At 44.7% G+C, this 21515-nt stretch overlaps 1 long non-coding RNA gene and 1 pseudogene across 2 annotated transcripts in view; one reads left to right on the top strand and one right to left on the bottom strand.

Moving 5' to 3' along the window:
• LOC309637116 overlaps positions 1–21515 on the top strand; it is a 276838-nt gene that overhangs the window by 236646 nt on the left and 18677 nt on the right. The gene's annotated exons all lie outside the window — the stretch shown is intronic.
• LOC309637103 (nicotinamide N-methyltransferase-like) lies at positions 9841–21463 on the bottom strand (annotated as a pseudogene). The gene is made up of 4 exons (XR_014268497.1): positions 21207–21463; positions 19256–19483; positions 17387–17848; positions 9841–10098 (listed from the first exon to the last, which is right to left on the bottom strand). The product of XR_014268497.1 is annotated as a nicotinamide N-methyltransferase-like (transcript).

The following is a 21515-nucleotide window of genomic DNA, read 5'->3' on the forward strand; positions in this document are numbered from 1 at the left end:
CATTGCTTACATTTTTTTTTAGAAAAAAGATTCTACATATTGACATATCAGTTTCCAGTAATAGGTCTGACTATCTCTCAAGACATACCCTCTTTCTGAAAACCACTAAAAGTATTATTGTAGATACAGATATATCATATTTTTATACATTTTATTATATATGTGTGTGTGTGTGTGTGTGTGTGTATATATATATAAAACAGTAGAGAAGTTTAACCAACTACAAGATATAATTTTTTTAATTAATTAATTAATTAATTAATTAATTTTTGGCTGTGTTGGGTCTTTGTTGCTATGTGAGGGCTTTCTTTAGTTTCAGCAAGTGGGCGGCTACTCTTCGTTGCAGTGTGCAGTCTTCTCATTGTGGTGGCTTCTCTTGTTGCAGAGCATGGGCTCTAGGCACACGGGCTTCAGTAGTTGTGGCTCACGGGCTCTAGAGTGCAGGCTTAGTAGTTGTGGTGCACGGGCTTAGTTGCTCTGCAGCATGTGGGATCTTCCCGGACCAGGGCTCGAACCCGTGTCCCCTGCATTGGCAGGCGGATTCTTAATCACAGTGCCACCAGGGAAACCCCCAAGATATAACTGAAGAGAGAATTTGTAAATTGAAAGATAGGCTAAAAGATATTATCCAAAATGTATACAAGAGAGAGAAAGAGAAATGGAAAATATGAAAAAGAAAGAGTATGAAGTGAAAAGGTCTAACACGTTAAATTAGAGTCCCTGATGGAAAAGAGATATACAATGAATCAGAGTAACATTTGAAGAGGTAAAGACAAAGAATTTTCCAGAACTGATGAAAGCACTATATCAGAGTCTAGTCAAGAGACAGAAATTTGAACTGGAAAAATTTAATATAAGTTTAATATAAAGAATTATTAACTAAGTTTAAAAATGGTTAACTACTAAGAGGGTAAAAAAGAACTCTAATGTATACCTTAGAGTTACAGAGGTGGCAAATGTAAAAAGCCGCTGGGGATGAAGGGAACCAGGGACAAAGTTGGAAATTTAGAGTACAGGCCATAGAACTGAGAGTCACAGCTCTGATGAGAAAGCACAGCTGCTGCACGGATGGTGTCCAGCTCAGGAATCCAAGAAATGCCTCTATACGGCCCCGACATGCACTGGGCCTCTAGCTCAGTGAAGACAGTCATTGCTAGAGACTGTTCTCTGGATCACAAGCCCACAACCAGACCTCAGGAAATAAACCCCAGGAAATAGCAAGTCTCTTCCTCCTTCTCAAGCCTTGTGTGTCTCTCCAGCATCCCCCGCTGGCAGAACATAACAAAGAGGCAGTTGGCAAAGGACAACTGTGTTTGCAGAATCTAGCTCTCACATCACAAAATACAGAAGGGTGGGATGGAGCTGTGAAGCAATGAATTTATAACAGGCACAGCTATCAATACACAGAAACAATCATAGGTAACATTTATGGAGCAACTTATTTTGTGCAGCTACTGTTCTATGTACTTTACAAATATTAACTCATTTAATCCTTGTAACAGTTCTATGAAAAACTGCATTTAGAAGTCCAGTAACTCCCAAGCAAGATATGTAAAAGTAACCTGCTGCTAGACATTTTATTGCTGTAACTGCAGAACACCAAAGACTATAAGAAGATGTTGAAAACATCCAGAGAAAAAAACACAGATTATCTTCAAAGAGTGACAGTTACACTAAGAACTGATGTTGCAGGGCAAAAAAGGGAAGCCAGAAGACAGGAGAACAATCTTGTCGATAGGCTGAAAAGAGTCCCTGTCAGATTAGAATTCTATAACAAGAAAAAAATCTTTCAAGAATTTGAAAAAAATAAAGACATTTTGAGACAAAAAAGAAAGTTTGATTCCATATACACATATATATGGAATCTAAAAAAAAAAAGAAAAAAATGGTGAGAAGAACCTAGGGGCAAGACGGGAATAAAGATGCAGACCTACTAGAGAATGGACTTGAGGATATGGGGAGGAGGAAGGGTAAGCTGGGACAAAGTGAGAGAGTGGCATGGACATATATACACTACAAAATGTAAAATAGATAGCTAGTGGGAAGCAGCCGCATAGCACAGGGAGATCAGCTCGGTGCTCTGTGACCACCTAGAGCGGTGAGATAGGGAGGGGGGAAGGGAGGGAGATGCAAGAGGGAAGAGATATGGGGACATATGTATATGTATAACTGATTCATTTTGTTATAAAGCAGAAACTAACACACCATTGTAAAGCTATTATACTCCAATAAAGATGTTAAAAAAAAGAAATCTCAAAAAAAAAAAAAGTTTGCCACAAGTAGGTCCTCTCTAATGGAAATCCTAATAATATCTTTCAGACAGAAGGAATGTGAACCCAGATGGAAGGTCTGAGACGCAAGTAAGAATGAACTGGTGGGTAATTGGTGGGTAAATCTAACAAACATATTAAAAATAATGTCATATGTGGTTATAAATAAGCAATGAAAAAGAGAACCTCATGGCAGATGCTACAGACCTTTAAAAGATAACAACAAGATACTATGAATAACTTTATGCCAATATTTTAAAAATTTAGATTTACAAATTCCTAAGTAAATGCAAAGCACATACAAAACCTGAACGGACCTATAACCAACATAGACTTAAATTGAAAAATTTTCCCACACAAAACCTTCAGGGTAGATGGCTTCACAGGTGAGTTCTACCATATATTCAAGGAATCAATCATTGTAATATTACACAAACTCAGAGGAAAGAAAAAGAGAAAAACACTCCTCAACTCATTTGATAAGTTTAGCCAAACCATAATACCAAGGTTATTTATGAGAAAGAAAGATTACAAGCTAAACTCACTCATGAACACAAGTACAAAAATCCTAAACAAATTATTGTCTAGTCAATAAAATAGCAAACACTTTTAGGATGCTTACTATGTTCTAGGCATTGGTTTAAGCATTCTGGACATATTACTAAACTTTACAATAGTTCTGTGATTTAGGTACTTTTTTAAAAAAAATATTTATTTGTTTTTATTTTTGGCTGTGCGGACTCTCTAGTTGCGACGTGAGGGCTTAGTTGCCCCGTGGCATGTGGAATCTTAGTTCCCTGACCAGGGATCAGACCTGCGTCCTCTGCATTGGAAGGCAGATTCTTTTTTTTTTTAAAGAAATTCACGTTCTTTTATTTATTTATTTATGACTGTGTTGAGTCTTCGTTTCTGTGCGAGGGCTTTCTCTAGTTGCGGCAAGTGGGGACCACTCTTCATCGCGGTGCGCGGGCCTCTCACCATCGCGGCCTCTCTTGTTGCGGAGCACAGGCTCCAGACGCGCAGGCTCAGTAATTGTGGCTCACGGGCCCAGTTGCTCCGCGGCATGTGGGATCTTCCCAGACCAGGGCTCGAACCCGTGTCCCCTGCATTGGCAGGCAGATTCTTAACCACTGCACCACCAGGGAAGTTCCTAAGTACTATTATTATTCTCATTTCAGCATATGAGAAAATGGAGACACAGAGAGGTTAAGTAACTTGCCCAGGTCACTCCCACATTGTGGTATGGCTGGGTTTCAGACCTAAGCAGTCTAACTCGTACATCCATTCTTTTAGTAGTTACACTGTGACTGAGGTGGGCTTATCACCCAAACACAAGGCGATTTAACATTCAAATATTAATTAGTGTAAATCATTACATTTACACATTAAAGGAAAAATAGATCTGGTCAATAGACATAGAGAGGAAAAAAAGCTCAAATTCAACATCCATTCACAATAAAAACAGCTCTTGGCAAACTGGGAATAAAACGCAACTTCCTTAATGTGATAAGGATTATCTACAAAAACTTCAACAAACAACATACTTAATAATGACACATTTAAAATCTTTCCCTTTGACTTGAGAACCGAGAAAAGAATGCTACCAATTACTAATTTTATTCAGCATTCTACTAGGGGATCTTGGACAGCACAGTAGATAAGAAAAATAAATAAAATGTACAAGGATTGGAAAGGAAAAAGATAAAACTATTATTATGAACATATAATGATGATATATATAGAAAATGAAAAATACTCTACAAATGAATTACTAGAATTAATACAAGAGCTTAGCAAAGTTTCTGGATACAAAATCAATATAAAAAAAGTTAGGTTTGTTTCTCACCAGCAGCAGTTATAAAATGAAATTTAAAACAGTCTTCATTCACAAAAGCATTAAAAAATACAAACTACCTGGGAATAAATCCAACAAAGTATGTACAAGACATTAATGGAAAAAATTATAAAATTTTATTAAGAGACATTAAAGAAGACCTAAATAAATGGAGAAATATACCAGTTCATGTATTGGAGGACTCAACATTGTAAAGGTGTCATTTCTCTCCAAATTGATTTACAGACTCAGTAAATCCCAATTAAAATCCCAATAGGTTTTTGTTCGAACTTGACAAGCCAGCTCTAAAATTTATATGACAGCGCCAAGGGCCAAGAGTAGCTACTCCTGAAGAAGAAAAATAAAGTAGGAGGACTTGCTCTATCAGATATAATACTTACTATAAAGCTATAGTAATTAAGACCGTGTGGTATTGGGACAAGGATTGACAAATAGACCAATGAAACAGAGTAGAGAACCCATAAAGAGACCTACACCTCTATGAACATTTGCTATACAACAGAGGTGACATCCCAGGTCAATGGCAAAAAAGATAGTCTTTTCAATAAATAGTGCTGGCATAATTGAGTATCCATAGGGGAGAAAATGGAATTAGAAAATTGCCTCTCTTGGCAATATAGTACAGAGAAATTAATTCAGGTGGATTCAAAAACTATATATGAAGAATATGTATATATTATATATTAGAAGATAATATAGAAGAATATCTTCATGACCTTGGGAGTAGAGAAGGATTTCTTAAACTGGGTAAAAAACCATTCACAGTAAGTGAAAGATTTGTAAATTTGAGTATGTTACAATTAAGAATGTCTGTCCAACCAAGGCACATTAAGAGAGTAAAGGGACAAGTCAGAGAGGGAAATGATACTAACTACAATATATAAAAGTGACAAAGGACTAGGATCCGGAATTTATAAAGAACTTCTGTGAATCAAAATATAAAATAAAGAACAACACAGAGGATTTGAACAGATCTTTTATAAGAAAGGAAATCCAAATGGCCAATAAACCTATGAAAAGATGTTTAATCTCATCAGTAAAATGCAAATTAAACCACAGTAAGATACTATTACACAGCCATCAAATGGCAAAAATAACATCTGACCAGCACCAAAGACCCTGACCAACAGATATTCTCTAGTGAGCATATAAATTGGCATACCATTCTGGAAAACAGTAGAATAGTATTAACAAGTAAAGTTGAGTTTGTGCATACTCCACGCCCAGCAATTGCATGCCCAGGGACTTACGTAGAGAAAAATCTGCACAGACACAGAATGTTCTTAGCAGCATTGTCTGAAATAGCCCCCAACTAGAAACAACCTAAATGTCCAGCATCATAGAATAAATAAATAAATTGAAGTGTACAGCAATGAAAATGGACCTATTACAGCTATAAGCGTCAATAAGGATGTGTTTCCAAATGATACAGAGTGAAAGAAGCAAGTCATAAAGAAGACCTATGTTTTTACTCCATTATGTAAAGTTCAAAACATGCAACAGTAAACAATATCATTTAGTGATGCCTAAACGTGTGGTGAGCTGTAAAGGAAAACAGTGAAATGATTACTTTAGATGCCAAGATAATGGTTGTCTCTGGAGGGAAAGAAAGGGGCTGTGCTCAGGTGGAAGAAGATTCTGTAGTGTTCTGTTTCTTGACTTGGGGGTGGTCACCTGGTGTTCATTTCATACTAATCGTTACACCGAATGTAAATATTTTATGAACATTTTTCTATGTATGCTGTATCTCACGATTTTAAAACACATCCTGCACATCTAGATGCAGAGTCACTTTCAAAACAAGCACAGATTTAGAGATCAAGAGTACTTGATCATATAGGTTTTCCCAAGTTTCCTCTGTGAGGCAGGCCTCAGCGAATCTCTTTTTACTCAATTTAATCCAATGGGGTTAAATCACTCAAGGGCACTAAAGGATAAACGACTATCGCAACAAAATAGGGCAAGAATGGCGGGGAACATTGCAGAAACTGCCACTCAAGTTTCCCCCCAAGCTTGTCTTTCCGATTCTGGAAGAAGTCCTTCTGTGCTTCAGACATCAAGGCTTACTTTAGATCAGAGGCCCAGGATGCTGCAGAGACGATTCAGACCCCAGTCAGCAGTGATCTCTCCTTTTACACTTCCTGGCTTCTGCTTATATCCAAGAAAGCGGTGGAAGCCCAGGTATGCCGCAGCAATTAGGAGCCTGCTCCCATCACCTCCGCCTGCTGCCGTGGGGGACAGGTCTCGCTTATGTGGCAGAGAAGCACGTCTACTGAGCCTCTTCCTGGTTCTTTGCTAAACCAGACCTGAGGCCTGGTGTGAGCTCCCAGGTCAGAATCCCAGGCAGAGCCGAATGAAGCAACTCCTGCCGTCAGAGGAACCGGCAACTTGGGAGCCTTTCATGCGCTTGGTCATTAATAAGAAATAAACAAAATTACAAGCAGAATGATAATTCATCTAATTTAATTTGGTCCCACAGGGCCTGCTTGAGATTCTGATGAATACATACGGTGAGGCCAGGGATGGTTAATGGAAGCCTCAATTACAGGGACACGGGGAGGTTATTCTTTTTCTATTTATTTACTTATTTATTTACTTATTTTGGCTGCACCAGGTCTTAGTTGTGGCATACGGGATCTTCGTTGCGGTGTGCAGGATCTTTAGCTGTGGCATGTGGGATCTTTAGCTGAGGCATGCGGGATCTTCAGTTGTGGCATGCAAACTCTTTAGTTGCGGCATGCATGCGGGATCTTAGTTCCCGGACCAGGGATCGAACCTGGGCCCCCTGCATTGGGAGCGTGGAGTCTTACCCACTGGACCACCAGGGAAGCCCCGGGAGGTTTTTCTTTTTTAAAATAATTAATTTATTAATTTATTTAGTTTTGGCTGCGTTGGGTCTTTACTGCTGTGTGCAAGCTTTCTCTAGTTGCAGTGAGCGGGGGCTGCTCTTCGTTGCGGTGTGCGAGCTTCTCACTGCGGTGGCCTCTCTTGTTGTGGAGCACGGGCTCTAGGCATGCAGGCTTCAGTAGTTGTGGCACGTGGGCTCAGTAGTTGTGGCTCGTAGGCTCTAGAGCACAGGCTCAGTAGCTGTGGCACACGGGCTTAGTTGCTCCGCGGCATGTGGGATCTTCCCAGACCAGGGCTCGAACCCGTGTCCCCTGCATTGGCAGGCAGATTCTCAACAATTGCGCCACCAGGGAAGCCCCCGGGAGGTTTTTCTTAAAGCCCACCACCTCTCGACTTCCCTCTTTTGTTGAGAGTCCTCCTACCTGTGGGGAAGAAAGGAGGCTGTTCCCTCAGACCACGAGAGGGACAGTGTGAGTGTAGAGAGCTGCATTTCGTTTCCTGTGGCTCTAACAGCGCATCCTCCCACAGAGCTTTGAGTTGAAAACCCACAGCCACAGACACTGATTCGGTTAGAAACTCTGGTTACCCGGTTCTCTCTCTGGTTATCTATACTCATGAGTGTCCAAATTTTAAACTGGCCACTGAATCCATTGCCCAGCTTGCAGAAGGCTTTGCGAAGGATGTCAAGGAGGGGAAGGAGAGGAAGATGTGAGTGGCGAGCTGCTTGGCTACAGGAAGGAGAGTGAGGGGAGACAAAAGATATTGGAGACGGGGCAGGGAGGGCTGCTCAGAAAAGAACAAGATTCCTGAGCCTCAGCCTCAGCCAACTTCATCATCCAGCCAAGAGGCGTCCAGCCCCTACCCATCCCCATTACACGGCTTGTGAACTGCGGGGAGATGGCATTCGGGGCTTCTGGCAGAGCCCAGGACCAGTGGCTTTGCTGTATCAGGGGGCCAGCTTGCTGGAGATCAGCGTGCGCCCAGCAGATGTCATGCCGATCGAAGTGCAGTGAGGCTGGAAATCAGGGTGGAGCTCCCACGACACCCACCTGGCAAAAGCTGACAACTTTAGTGGCTTCTGCGCTCTTTGGATTCTTTTGCTTTGTTTCCTTTCCTCCTCGGCGTGATGCTCCTTTGGCACATGCTTCCTTACGATACTTACTAAGACCTGATTAGGGCTATCTTCTCTGTTCCACTGATCTTTTTCTTGTTTCCTACTAATTACTGTAATGTTATAATATATATATATATTTAGGACACCCGTCCTGTCACTAATAATGCTTTTCAAATATGAGCACAATGTATTTCATTCTTTTCTCCCTCTGTTTATTACATATGTAAAAAGCAAATCGTTTCATGTTCTGAGTAAGAGCTCTTTGGACTAAGATTGGATCTTATAATTCTGTTCCTCTTTATTGTTTAGTTTTTTAAAAAGCAAGAGGTCGGGAGATTAAAAGAGAATGCTTGTGAAATTGGAAAAAAGCACAGTGAAAGCTGAACGTGGGCTTTTTAAAAACTTGAAGAGACGTGTAATAACCTCATGGAAATCAGATTTCGTAAAGGAAACCAAGCCTCAGAAGTCAAAAGCCGTGACTGTCAGTCTTCAATCTCTTGTCAGAAAGCTTTTGAAAGGAAGAATCTGTGTAGTGCAAATGAATTCACACATTCAATTCTATTTTCTTTTTTCCCTCCCATTTTCCACTCTCATTCTCCCCATAGGCAACCATTCCCAGGTGTTTAATGTATATTCTTTATGTGTATTTTTGTAAAATATGTACTGTTGTTCCATATGCATTTTTTTGATTTTTATTTTATATTGGAGCATAGCTGATTAACAATGTTGTGTTAGTTTCAGGTGTACAGCAAAGTGATTCAGTTATACATACACATGTATACACATGTCTTTGTTGGTTATCTATTTTAAATGTAGCATTGTGTACATGTCAATCCCAAATCCCAATCTATCCCTCCCCCTTCCCCTGCCCCACTGGTAACCATCAGTTCGTTCTCTAAGTCTGTGAGTCTGTTTGTTTTGTAAATAAGTTCATTCGTATCTTTTTTTTTTAGATTCCACGTGCAAGTTTTATCATATGATATTTGTCCTTCTCTGCCTGACTTACTTCACTTAGCATGATAATCTCTAGGTCCATCCATGTTGCTGCAAATGGCATTATTTCATTCTTTTTAATGGCTGAGTAATATTCTGTTGTTTATATGTACCACATCTTCTTTATCCATTCATCTGTCGATGGACATTTAGGTTGTTTCCATGTCTTAGCTATTGTAAACAGTGCCATATGCATCTATTTTTATTTACACCATTTCCACTATGCTTTGAAGGCCCATTCTCATTGCTATGTGCCCGTGGGGTCCATTACTTCTGACCACTGCACTTTCCATGACTTGCATCCCCTTCGCTTATTATCTATTCCCCCAGTGATGGACACCCAAATTGCCCCCAACTCCCGAGCACAACATTCTGTAGATATCTATGTCTCCTCTATATAGACCCGTGTGAGCCTTTTCACAGGATATATCCCCAGGAGTAGGAATGCTGAGCCAGAAGATAGCCGCATATTTAATTTTACTAAGAACCACCCGATTGCCCCCAGCAAGGCTTCACCAGTCTACCTCCCTACCAGCAGTGCATGGGAGTTCCTGGGTTACCATATGCACATGCACACCTTCAAGCCCTAGCACACTTCTTGGAATGATCTACTTTACCAATTTTTGCCAGTCTCATGAGAACAAGTGAAGTGGTACATACACCTTTTTTACTTTTACCTTTCTCTGGTGAGCTTGAGCACATCTAAATATGTGTATCAGTGAGTAAGCTAAGTGATATAACAAACCCCAAATCTCAGTGGCTTAACAAAACAAATGTTTATTTTTGGTTCACATCACATTTCAGTGTAGTGGGGGTCAAGGGCGGAGTACTACTCCAGATGGGCAGGCTTCTACTGTGTAGCTCCGTCATTTCTTAGGGCCTCAGGGTCCTCCGCTGGATTCTCTGCACCCAGCCAGCAGGGGAGGGAAGAGAGAGCCCTCAGAGAATGGCACGGGAGGTTTGTAGTGCCACGCACAGATGCAGTCACATTCCTTGGGCCAGAGAAATGCCTGGTGCCCCTGTGTGCCAAAGAAAAGAGGATATGGAAATTGGTGAAGAATTAGACAATCTCTGCCCCAAGATGTTTGTGACTTCTGCAGTTTCCCTTTCTATAAATTTCCTCATCATATCCTTGGTCCTTTTTTTTTTTTTCAGACTTCCTCCTGTCATTGTTATTCATTTGTGTATTCATTGTGTATTCTAGAAGGTATCGATTCCCTGTTGGGATTTTTAAAAAAATATTTATTAATTTTCTTTCTTTCTTTTTTTGGCTGCGTTGGGTCTTCATTGCAGCACACGGATTTCTCTCTAGTTGCAACACGCGGGCTTCTCTCTAGTTATGGCGTGCAGGTTTTCTCTCTCTAGTTGTGGAGCGAGGGCTCCAGGGTGCATGGTTTGTGGTACACGGGCTCTCTCGTTGAGGCGCACAAGCTCAGTAGTTGTGGCGTGCAGGCTTAGTTGCCTCACGGCATGTGGGATCTTAGTTCCCTGACCAGGGATCGAACCGAGGACCTCTGCGTTGGAAGGTGGATTCTTTACCACTGGACCACCAGGGAAGTCCTTCCCCATTGATGTTTGTTTGTTTGTTTGTTTGTTTTAAAGGAGTTTTTTATTTTTAAAATAAATTTATTTATTTATTTATTTTTGGCTGCATTGGGTCTTCGTTGCTTTGTGTGGGCTTTCTCTAGTTGTGGTGAGAGGGGGCTACTCTTGGTTGCAGTGCTCGGGTTTCTCACTGCAGTGGCTTCTCTTGCTGCAGAGCATGGGCTCTAGGTGCATGGGTTTCAGTGGTTGTGGCACGTGGGCTCAGTAGTTGTGGCTCACAGGCTTAGTTGCTCTGTGACATGTGGGATCTTCCCGGACCAGGGCTCGAACCCATGTCTCCTGCATTGGCAGGAGGATTCTTAACCACTGTGCCACCAGGGAAGCCCCCCCCCCGCATTGGTTTTATCATTGCAAGTAATTCTACCAATCTGTCTGCCTGATCACTTTGGCTATGGGGGTCTTTCACCAATCAGGAAACTAATTTTTATGTGAACTAGTCAATCAATTTTTAGTCTTACATTTTTTATTTTTAAGATTGTGTTTGTTGTTTGTTTACAGTCTTAACCTCTGGATTCCTCTTGAAAGCACTCTGTCACTACTTCCTTTGTCAGTTTCCCCATCAGTCCCCAATTTGCAAGGAGGTCACTTGTTAAGGACAGGGATGTGGAAGGTCCCCAGAGGGAAAGGCTCAGCCAGAGGCTAATTACCCAGCCCCCAAGTCTCCCTTCCAGCATCCATTTCCCCCTAATCCTGTAGGCTCTGGCCTAGAAAAACTCAGTCCTCCAAAGCTCCTACGCAAATGTACAGAACTGCTCAGGAAACCGTTTCAACTGGCAGGAGAGGTGGGCAAGAGCCAGATCACAGAGCCTGAGCCTGATAAGATGGTTGCAGCATTAAAGGGTATTAGGGTGGAACTTTCTCAGACACATTAGAGTTTCTTTGAACCTCTCTCCCATGTTGTTTCTTCAATCTCTTGCTTACACTTTTCCCTTGCCTGAAAAGCCCTCTCTACCTTTGCTCGGTTAAACCTTCTTATCCTTAAGCCTTAACCTGGGCATTACTTCCAGGAAGCCTTCTCTGACCTCGCTCCACCCCACGCCCACATCTAGGTGAATGCACTTCTGAGCCTTGCACAACTCTCACTGAACTTACCACACGACATTGCAATGGCCATTTGCCTACCTGATCGTGAACTTTTGGGAAGAATCTGAATCCAATTCCCCTTTGTACTCCTAGCACTAGCTCGGGACCTTAACACATGCATAACAGCTGTTGGATGGATCTGATGGGCTTACTATGCCCTGTCCACGGTACTTGGCCTTCCTGCCCCAGCTTCATGGGCTTTGGGGAGGTTTTCATTACAGCAGAGAGGCCCCAGAAGGACGCCCTTCCAGAGGTCAGCTGGGGTGTCTCTCCCTTGGTCTGCGTGTCCAGGCTGCTTATGGGCCAGTCTCTAGCCGGGCCCTGGAGAGGGCAGATCTGAGTTAGCTTTCCTGGACCTTAGCCTCTATTGTGGATGGGGCAGGGCCTGTGCAATTATATGTGGTTAAGTGAAGGTCAGTGGAGATCAGGACTCTGTCCTGGCAGTGGCCCTCCTCTTCCTGATTCCCGCATTCACAGGTCAGGTTGGACGGGAGAGCGGGCCTCAGACGATGAGCAGTCCGTGGACAAGCAAGATGGAGGGAAGAGGGGATTCCCTGGTGGTCCAGTGGTTAGGACTCCACACTTTCACTGCCGAGGGCGTGGGTTTGATCCCTGGTCGGGGAACTAAGATCCCAGAAGCCATGCAGCGCGGCCAAAAATAAAGATTGAAAAAGAAAAAAAATTGAGGGAAGAGAGTCCTCCCGCCCCACTGGCCCTGCAGCCTGCCAAGCTCAAGGCTCGGCTGCCCCCTTGTGTCCACAGAGTGAAGGACAAGGGAAACTTAATCCTAAACTGGGCTAGGACTGGTCCCCTAGGAGCCACCCAGCAGTCTTGCCTCCTTCTCCCCAAGGGCACCCACACACGGGGACTCACATTCAGCAGGGCCACCTACGCTGTCCCCCAGCAGTGCACTGCCCACCCCACTCACTGCTGGTTTTTGCCCTGGAGGTCTGAGGGCCTGGGATCTTCCTCTGGAAGGGAAGGCCTTGAACATTTTAAAGGGGACTTTTCGGGACTTCGCTGGTGGGCCAGTGGTTTAAAATCCAACTTCCAATGCAGGGGACGCGGGTTCGATCCCTGGTCTGGGAACTAAGATCCCACGTGCCGCAGGGCAACTCAGCCCGTGCACCACACCTACCAAGCCCACATGCTCTGTAACCCGCACGCCACAACTAGACAGGAGCCTGCACACCGCAACGAAGAGGCCGTGTGCCGCAGCTAGGACCCAACGCAGCCATAAATAAATAAATCAATTAATTAATAAAGCGGGCTTCTCCACCGCAATAAGCCCACGCACTGCAACGAAGAGTAGCCCCTGCTCGCTGCAACTAGAGGAAGCCCGCGTATAGCAACGAAGTCCCAACGCAGCCAAAAATAAATAAATTAAATAAATAAATTTTTTTTAAAAAGAAATGGAAAATTTTATTTGAGCCAAATTTGAGGATTATAACCCCGGAAGAGCATCTCAGGACGCTCTGAGAACTGTCCGGCCCGTTAGAACTCAAGGCACAGTTATATAAATTTTTGAGACAGAGGGCTGTCCAACAAATGAAATATTATTGAGTTTACATAATCCAGATCTAAGGGTCACCGTGGTAGGTCATGTGACCCCTTACGAGATCCAGAAGGAATGTTATCATCTGAGTTGTCTTGTTGGTGCTAGGAGAACGTTGCTCTTTATAGCTGGGGAAGGTATTCCTGCTGATGGGGGAGGGTTGGTCAATGGGTAATGCAGATACACCATGCACAGTGGGGGGAGAGGGGAGGCCAAAGTGCAGAGGAGAATTTTTTGCATTTAAACTTTTCTTGTCTTGCCATAAAATATGAACTTTATTTCACTATCATAAACATCATTTCATGATGTTTAGAAACTCTCTGAAAATGTGCCAAAGAGCTCCTATAGGTCCTCAATCCCTGGAAATAAAACAAAGACTGTCCTACAACATCCTTTGTAATGGCATCCCTCTGCTTGATACCAATGGCACGGAAATCGATGTCCTTAAACGTAACAAATCATTGCCTTGGGCAATACTATGCAAGGAACAGATTGTACAAAGTTTTATTTCTATACAATGAAGTTAGTGGTGGAGCAACAAATTGCTTTCAATTTTATGGGTAGTGGGAATTCCCTGGTGGTCCAGTGGTTAGGACTCTGTGCTTCCACTGCAGGGGGCATGGGTTCGATCCCTGGTCGGGGGAGCTAAGATCTTGCATAACACGTGGCCAAAAAATATATATATATATGGGTAGTATGGAAACATAGATTAATTTTTAAATTGTCTCTTGACTCAAAAGCCATTTTTTAGAAATCTACCTTGTAATATTAAAGCATTTATATGTGGGGAAATAGAATGGAAAATAATTCCTTGAAACATTGTTTGTACCAGGGGAAAAAAAATAAAACCGGGCTTCCCTGGCGGCACAGTGGTTGAAAATCTGCCTGCCAATGCAGTGGACACGGGTTCGAGCCCTAGTCTGGGAAGATCCCACATGCTGTGGAGCAACTGGGCCCGTGAGCCACAACTACTGAGCCTGCGCGTCTGGAGCCTGTGCTCCGCAACAAGAGAGGCCGCGACAGTGAGAGGCCCGCGCACCGCGATGAAGAGTGGCCCCCGCTCGCGGCAACTAGAGAAAGCCCTCGCACAGAGACGAAGACCCAACACAACCAAAAATAAATTAAACAAAAAAAAGACCTTTTAAAAAATAAATAAATAAATAAATAAAATAAAAACAACTGAATGCCTAAAACACTAAATAAAGATGTTTGATTTATCTTTTAAAAATAAATACATACATACATACATACATAAATAAAGGGGGCTTCTCTGTGGGAGGGCTGCAGACAAGATACCCAACAGGCAGGCTGGCAGTTTCTGTCTGCCTGTTGGTTTTGCTTCCAGAGATCTTCTCCGCACTAGTTTTGGGGAGCTCCGTCATAAAGAAGGGGGGCTGCTGGGCTTGGCACCCTTCCCCCAGGAGCTCCTGCTCTCACACCACCAGCTGTGCGGGGCCCCAGGTAAGTCTGCTCATCCCAGGCATCTCCTCCCACCCCCTCTGCCCATTACAGCATCGCCCTGGTTGTTTCCTTCTTGGGGCTTCTCACACTCTTGTTTTGGTCTACTCTACTATTGCCTACCTTCCCTGCCCCTCCCAAGTAGAATGAGGGCAGGGCCTTATTGGACCCACTCACTGCATCCCCAGAATACAGAACAGGCCCCTCAGGGAGCAGCCACTTAGCACGTGTTTCCCGATCGAAGTTCCCCACATATGCCCGATGTCCACCCACGGTTCCCATCTGGGCCAAGCTGCTTCCTCCTCCTGAAAAGCCTTCATCACCCCATCCCACCCCCACCTCCACCTCACTCTCTGCCCGGCAACCTGATATTTACAGTTAGTTCAAGGCTCACTTTAAACATTACCTCTTTGTGATGCCTCCCTGACCTCTCCCAAATTAGGCCATTTCCTTCTGTGTTCCCTCACTTCCTATAACGGCTGTCATAACTGTCTGTGAGCCCGGCAAGAATTGTATCATATTTGTTCTTGCATTCTCAGTGCCTGGCAGATGGCAGATGCTAAACAAATATTTATTGATGAACTCTGATGACCACTGCAGAGGCTCACAGAGCCCAATGCCCCGAGCTGCCCTCCTGGCCTCACCTCCCTCTGCTCTCGCATAGGGAGCCCACACTCTAGGCAATGGAAACATCACATCATTCACTCAGCATCTTCCCGAGGCCATGTTTTGTAACAGTACTGTTTCCTCCAGGGGGAATGCTTTTCCAACCATCATCCTCCTTTAAAACGCATCTTGGCTGCCACTTCCTCCATGAAACCTTCCTCAGTTCCTGAGCAGGAACTAATCCCTCTCTCTTCTGTGCTTCCCACCGTCGTCCCCCTCCCGAGCTAATTGTGCCTCATTGTAGAACTTAACAGAAGTGTGCTGCCCGTTATCTCAGCAAATTGTAAACCTTCTCCGGTCACCAGCCACGGCTCACACACATTGGTATCTCTCATCTGCCATGAAGCTAAACACTCAAATGCCCATTCACAGGCAGCCCATAAAGCATACACGGTAACTTGAATGTCATGTCAAGAAGCCAATAGCTCCCAATGTGAAAACTCGTGTAACTAACACTAGGACCCCGGAAGAAACTTCCCCAGGTGCACGTCCACACTTCCTGCAGGAAGGCAGAGACTGGGCACCTCAATCCCGCCAAGAGCTCCCGCCCTGGGCACCCTCCATATATGTCCTCCCACCTTGCTCTTTGCCTTATGCTTTCCCAGCCCAGCCCAGCTTTCTGGCCGCACATGCCAGTGTATCCTTGGAGCTCTCTTGGGATGGAGTGTTAGCACTCAGCCTCAGGATCCATCTACTGCAAGCAAGTCCTGGTAGCTAATCTTGATCTGACCTCAGCCTTTGGGAGTCAGCCTCACCTATAACTCATGTGGTGGCACCAGGGATAGAACTGACCCATCTCTACTACCATCCTCAGCATAAACACACACACACACACATACACACACACGTGTGCACATGCCCACATACACACACACGAGAATATACCCAGATACACACATGGTGTAGAACGTGCTCAAGGGCTTAGATGTTGCAATCATGTTTAGTGTGAAGACCAACCCTGGGCAAAGGTTCTGACACTCCTCAGTGTCCAGCTTGACGCAGGCATTCAACAAATATTTGTTGAATGACTAAATTGCTTGCGTGCCCACCTCCAACGCCACCCATGGTCGCTGATTTGACACTCCTCTGCCCCCTTGAAGCGCTGGCCTGTTCTACCATGCCAGGTGCCTGATGTATTAGCAGTGACCTAGAGGGATAGGGCCGCAATCTTGGTACCCAAATGTCTTCAGTTTTTCTTGAAGTTCACCAAACACAGTATGTTATCTCCCCTCTGGGTCTCAGTACCTGTACTAGAAGTTCCTGCCCTCCACCCCTGATTCCTTCACCTGGCTTACTCTTGGTCACCCTTTAGATCTCACTGATTTGCTTGCTACTTCTTTCAAAAAGTCTCTTCCAAGTGTCCCATCCCTGCCCCCAACTGGGTTAGGGGGGTTTCACTGGACAAAGAAGGAAAACAACTTCTCTTGCTCTTTTTAGAACTGCTTATGATATGCATCTATAAGGTCAGCCAAACTTAAAAAACACACGAAGTTGCTCACGTGGTTATTTACCAAGTGTATTCATGTTATATCTTTGGGGTGTCTTAATAACCCTGGGGAAGGGTGTGATGATTTCCATTTCAGAGATAGGAAAACTGAGGCTCTGAGTTACCAGGTGTCCACCTAAAGTCACAAGAGCAAGCAAGCCAGAGAGCCAAGTGTCAAAATCCATGCGTGTGCTTTCCATTTCATGGGGTCGGGATGCAGTATTAGCAGGGATGAGGATGGAGGTGGGGAGGGAGCTCTGAAGTTGTGTCGTCTGAATTGCCTAAAACAGGGGAGCGGGAAGGACTCTTCCCCTTCATTCCACGCGACCCTGGAGAGCCCTCGACACGAAGGAGGCACAGCTTTATTTCTCTGGTCCAATTCTTTTTCCCAACCCTGGGCCATTAGTGAAGCATATTATAAATCTCTCTGTTTGAGATAAGCATCCCTATTTACCTGGCAATCATTTGCTGGTAAGGGTTCTAAGTAAAGCTGACTAAATGGAGAGGAACACGAATGAGGTGGCAGAGTGATGGATGGAGCTCTGCCCTGCTTGCTGCCCATTCCTCCAGGTCGCTGCCTCGGTCCCTTCTCCGGGCCACCAGGAAGAAGAACCTTGTGTAGTCGGAGCAGATATCCAAGCGGGTCTCAGTGGCCTGCGGAAACTCCTCCAGCTTCTCAGTGATGAAGCAGGTCTCCTGCAAGGCCTCCCGCAGGAATTTCTCGTCCAGGGGCAGTGCAGAGAACCTCTTGACCCCCACCATGAAGAAGCTGGCCTCAAAGTCCCCGCTCAGCACCAGATGGCCCCTGGGCCGGGGCAGGACCGCAGGTCCCAGGGGCCGTTCTTTCAGGATGTCACACTTGAGCACCTGGCGGATGGCTCGCCTTAAGCGCTCCTCCTTCTCGGCCCCCCTGTCTCTGGAGCGGAGGGAAAAGGAAAGAGGGGCCAGCTGGGTCATACTCATCGCGTAGACCACGCATATCACTCCCGGCCATTCTCTGCTTGGCGCACAGGCTCCCAGAACAGCAGGTCGCCGGTTTTACAGATGAAGAAACTGAGTCCCAGAGAGAGACCTGGTCCTGAACCAGCTGTGGACAAAGTCAAGCCCAGGACCTGCTGACCCTGAGATCAGCGCTCTGTCTACCTGCAGGCCCTCTGTCGGCAATGCACCCCTGGCAGTTAGTCCATTCTTTTTCTGCTGGTCTGTGTGTAACACGACCCAGACAAGTGCCTCCAGAAACAGAAAGTCGGCCTGGAATCAGCTGAGCAAAACTATTAAGTGAGCTTGGGGCACTTTGTTGGGGCCCCCAGTCTCTCCATTACCTTTCCCTCCCTTTGTCCCCTGGCCACTCCACTCAACCTCCTCATCACCTCATGCATTTCCTTCTTACCTATACCTGTTCTCAGGATGCGGGCTGCATTCGTATTATTGTATGAATAAGGACCAGTACTTAAAGGCTTACTCTTTCCTGCTCTGTATTTTATAAAAAGTCATAGTCTTAACATACACACACTACTATATATAAAATAGATAAACAACAAGGACCTACTTACAGCACAGGGAACTATACTCAATATCTTGTAATAACCTGTAATGGAAAAGATCTGAAAGAGAATATATATATGTATAACTGAATCACTTTGCTCTACACTTGAAACTAACACAACATTGTAAATTAACTATACCTCAATTTTAAAAAAGCAAAAAAAAAAAAAAAAAAAAAGCTATAGTCTTAAGCAAAAGGAATAAGACTCTAACGTACAACCTCAACTATCTTACCTAACTAGGGAGGGTGCTATTTGGGGAGTGGAAGGGCTATGGTGGACCTTCCTGATGCCCTGAAATTGAATGAAAATACACAAGGTAAGTAAATTCTGTTCCACTTGCAGTGCAAGATTGTCTTAATTCCAACCCCTGGGTCTAATTCTATCTCCTGGGATCCAAGAAAAAAATTCCACAAGTTTAGAGCCCCCTGGAGCTTGTAACTGGAACAACAGAGGCACCAGCCAAGCAGCATGGAAGCAGTCCAGCAGGTTCTGCATTTGCTTGGGCTCAGAACTTGGCATTCCACGTGGACCTTGGTGATGTTTCTTCCAGCTCCAGGTTTGTCTCTAGCCAGCTCTTTCTGTTCCCTCTTTTGGTCTTTATAGGATTCATATCTCACTCTTCCTCCTTTCTTCTTGGGGCCCCACTGACTTCCTTCCTTCTTTGTCTCCATCTGCCTTGTCATTTCTAGATGAGCCCCATGGAAAATTCTTGATTCGGGAGCTAAGTGAAGCTCCTGGTATCACGGAGACTCAAAAACAAACAATAACCCCCTTACCTGTTCCCCTCAAGCTCACACACATATTTCACCACCGAGACCAGTCAAATGCCCCTGGCATCTTCTTTAGCCACTTCTCCAGCTCCTGGCAGTTTTTGTCTGGGTAGTTGATGGCAATGATCTCTTTGAAAGACTCACAGGCAGAGAGGAGCTGGTAGATGGTGGGCCCAGAGCTGAGGTCAATCAGGAGTTTTCCTTCCAACCCACCTGTTTTAGAACAGGAATGTTCTGAATCATCAGTACCAAGGCAGGGCTCTGAGGTCCACATTTCCCAAAAGGCTCCACTTTCCTTGTCCCAGTGGGAGAGGCTACAGGGAGTCGACCATCTGGGAATGTAAACTCCAGGACTGGGAACTTTGCCTGCACTAACCGCCCCCGCTCACTGAGCATGGAGAGTTTTGGAAGGAGGGAAGTGTTAGGAGCAGGGGAGTTTGTTTGGTGGCTGGGTGTTAGAAAACCAGCTTTGACATTTCACCTGCCAATTTACCACTGTAAAGAAGTGTCCAGAGGGCTTCCCTGGTGGTGCAGTGGTTGAGAGTCGGCCTGCTAATGCAGGGGACACAGGTTCGAGCCCTGGTCTGGGAAGATCCCACATGCCGTGGAGCAACTGGGTCCGTGAGCCACAACTGCTGAGCCTGCGCGTCTGGAGCCTGTGCCCCGCAACGGGAGGGGCCGCGATAGTGAGAGGCCCGCGCACCGCGATGAAGAGTGGCCCCGCTTGCCGCAACTAGAGAAGGCCCTCGCACGAAACGAAGACCCAACACAGGTAAAAATAAATAAATAAATAAATAAATAAAGTAGCTATTAATTTAAAAAAAAAACAAAAAAAACCCCAAGATTATTGGGCTTCACCCTCAGAGTCTCTGACTCTGTAGATCTGGGGTGGGGACAATACTTTAAAAAAAAAAAAAGAAGTGTCCAGAGAAGAAATCTAATCACATTCCTGAGTATACTGGTTTCCCTATTCCAAGCACTCTTTGTTGACGTGCCCTATGGCCCCACTGAGACCATCTGTAACATTCCAAAGATCAATCAGCAAACATTTATTGAGTACCAACTGTATTCCAGAAACTCGCTTGGCAGTATGGGGACTAAAAGGAGAATTCAGGGCCGGCTGACAGAGCCCTTGGTCTCCCCTTCCTGTCTTACTTCTCTTCAGCCACGAGAGATTGTGTTGACACAAAATATCAGTAGCATTTGGACCCTGGCAAGGGGCTTCCAAGATAAACAACAAGGCTGAGAGGAGAGAAAACGAGCTGGACCCAGGGGTCCTAGCTGACTGCTAAACTTAGCCTGCTCACTTGCTCCTGGGTTCTGCTGCTACATTTTGTTTGTCTGTTTGTTGTTGTATTCGTAGGGTACAGTAGCAAATAAATTGAAGCAGGCATCAAAGGCTTAAGAAAATTTGACGGCAGAAAATTTTAATTGGGAAAATTCTGGCTATCAGGTTATGTTTTATTCTCATGTGAATGATGAAAAGATACCCATTATTTGATTTTAGTGGTCCAGCTGGCCTAGCACCTGTTTTCATGGGCTACCGTGGTAAGCAGGCAGAAGAGTGGTAATGCTGAACTTGGAGCAAGGCTTTCTACGCTTTCTGATGCCCTTGTAGTTTCTTTAGCCAGTGAGAGGGAGAAGACAGGCCCACTCAGGATCACCAGAGACCACAGCTCTTAGACTTTATGGGAGGAGAAAGTCTGACCTCACAAACTTTGAGGGCATCCCACCATGTACCATACATACATCAAGTGTATCCAAAGTCTTCCCGTAGGGGAGTTCCACATACTCTGAAGATCCAAAGTTGCTGCTCATGGTCTGGCCACCCCTCCCCAGACCCACCCTAAGCCTGCCCTACGATTAAAGAAGACCAGCATCTGATTTAAAATTTGCATGGCCACCCCTCCTCCCACACTCCCCCATCTCTCCCCTCAGAGGTGAAGGAGACCTGCACCTGGTTTAAAAGTGACATTGTAGTGTTTTAGCAGGAAGTGGAGGACTTCATCACCCAAGGGATCCTGGTTCATCTTGAAGTAGTCCTGGTAGGACGTGGGTTCAAATTTCTCCTGATGGACATCAGGCTCCTTGGATTCCTGAAGGGCCATGGAGAGCAGTAAGCTTTGTCCAGGAAGGAGCAGCAGGCAATCTGATTCCCTGGGCCCTTCTTTTTTTTTGTTTTTTCCCCATAAATTTATTTATTTATTTATTTATTTATTTATTTATTTACGTCTGCCTTGGGTCTTCGTTGTTGCGCGCAGGCTTT

This window comes from Balaenoptera physalus, assembly GCF_965194825.1.
Source record: "Balaenoptera physalus genome assembly, chromosome: 10".
NCBI lineage: Eukaryota > Metazoa > Chordata > Mammalia > Artiodactyla > Balaenopteridae > Balaenoptera > Balaenoptera physalus.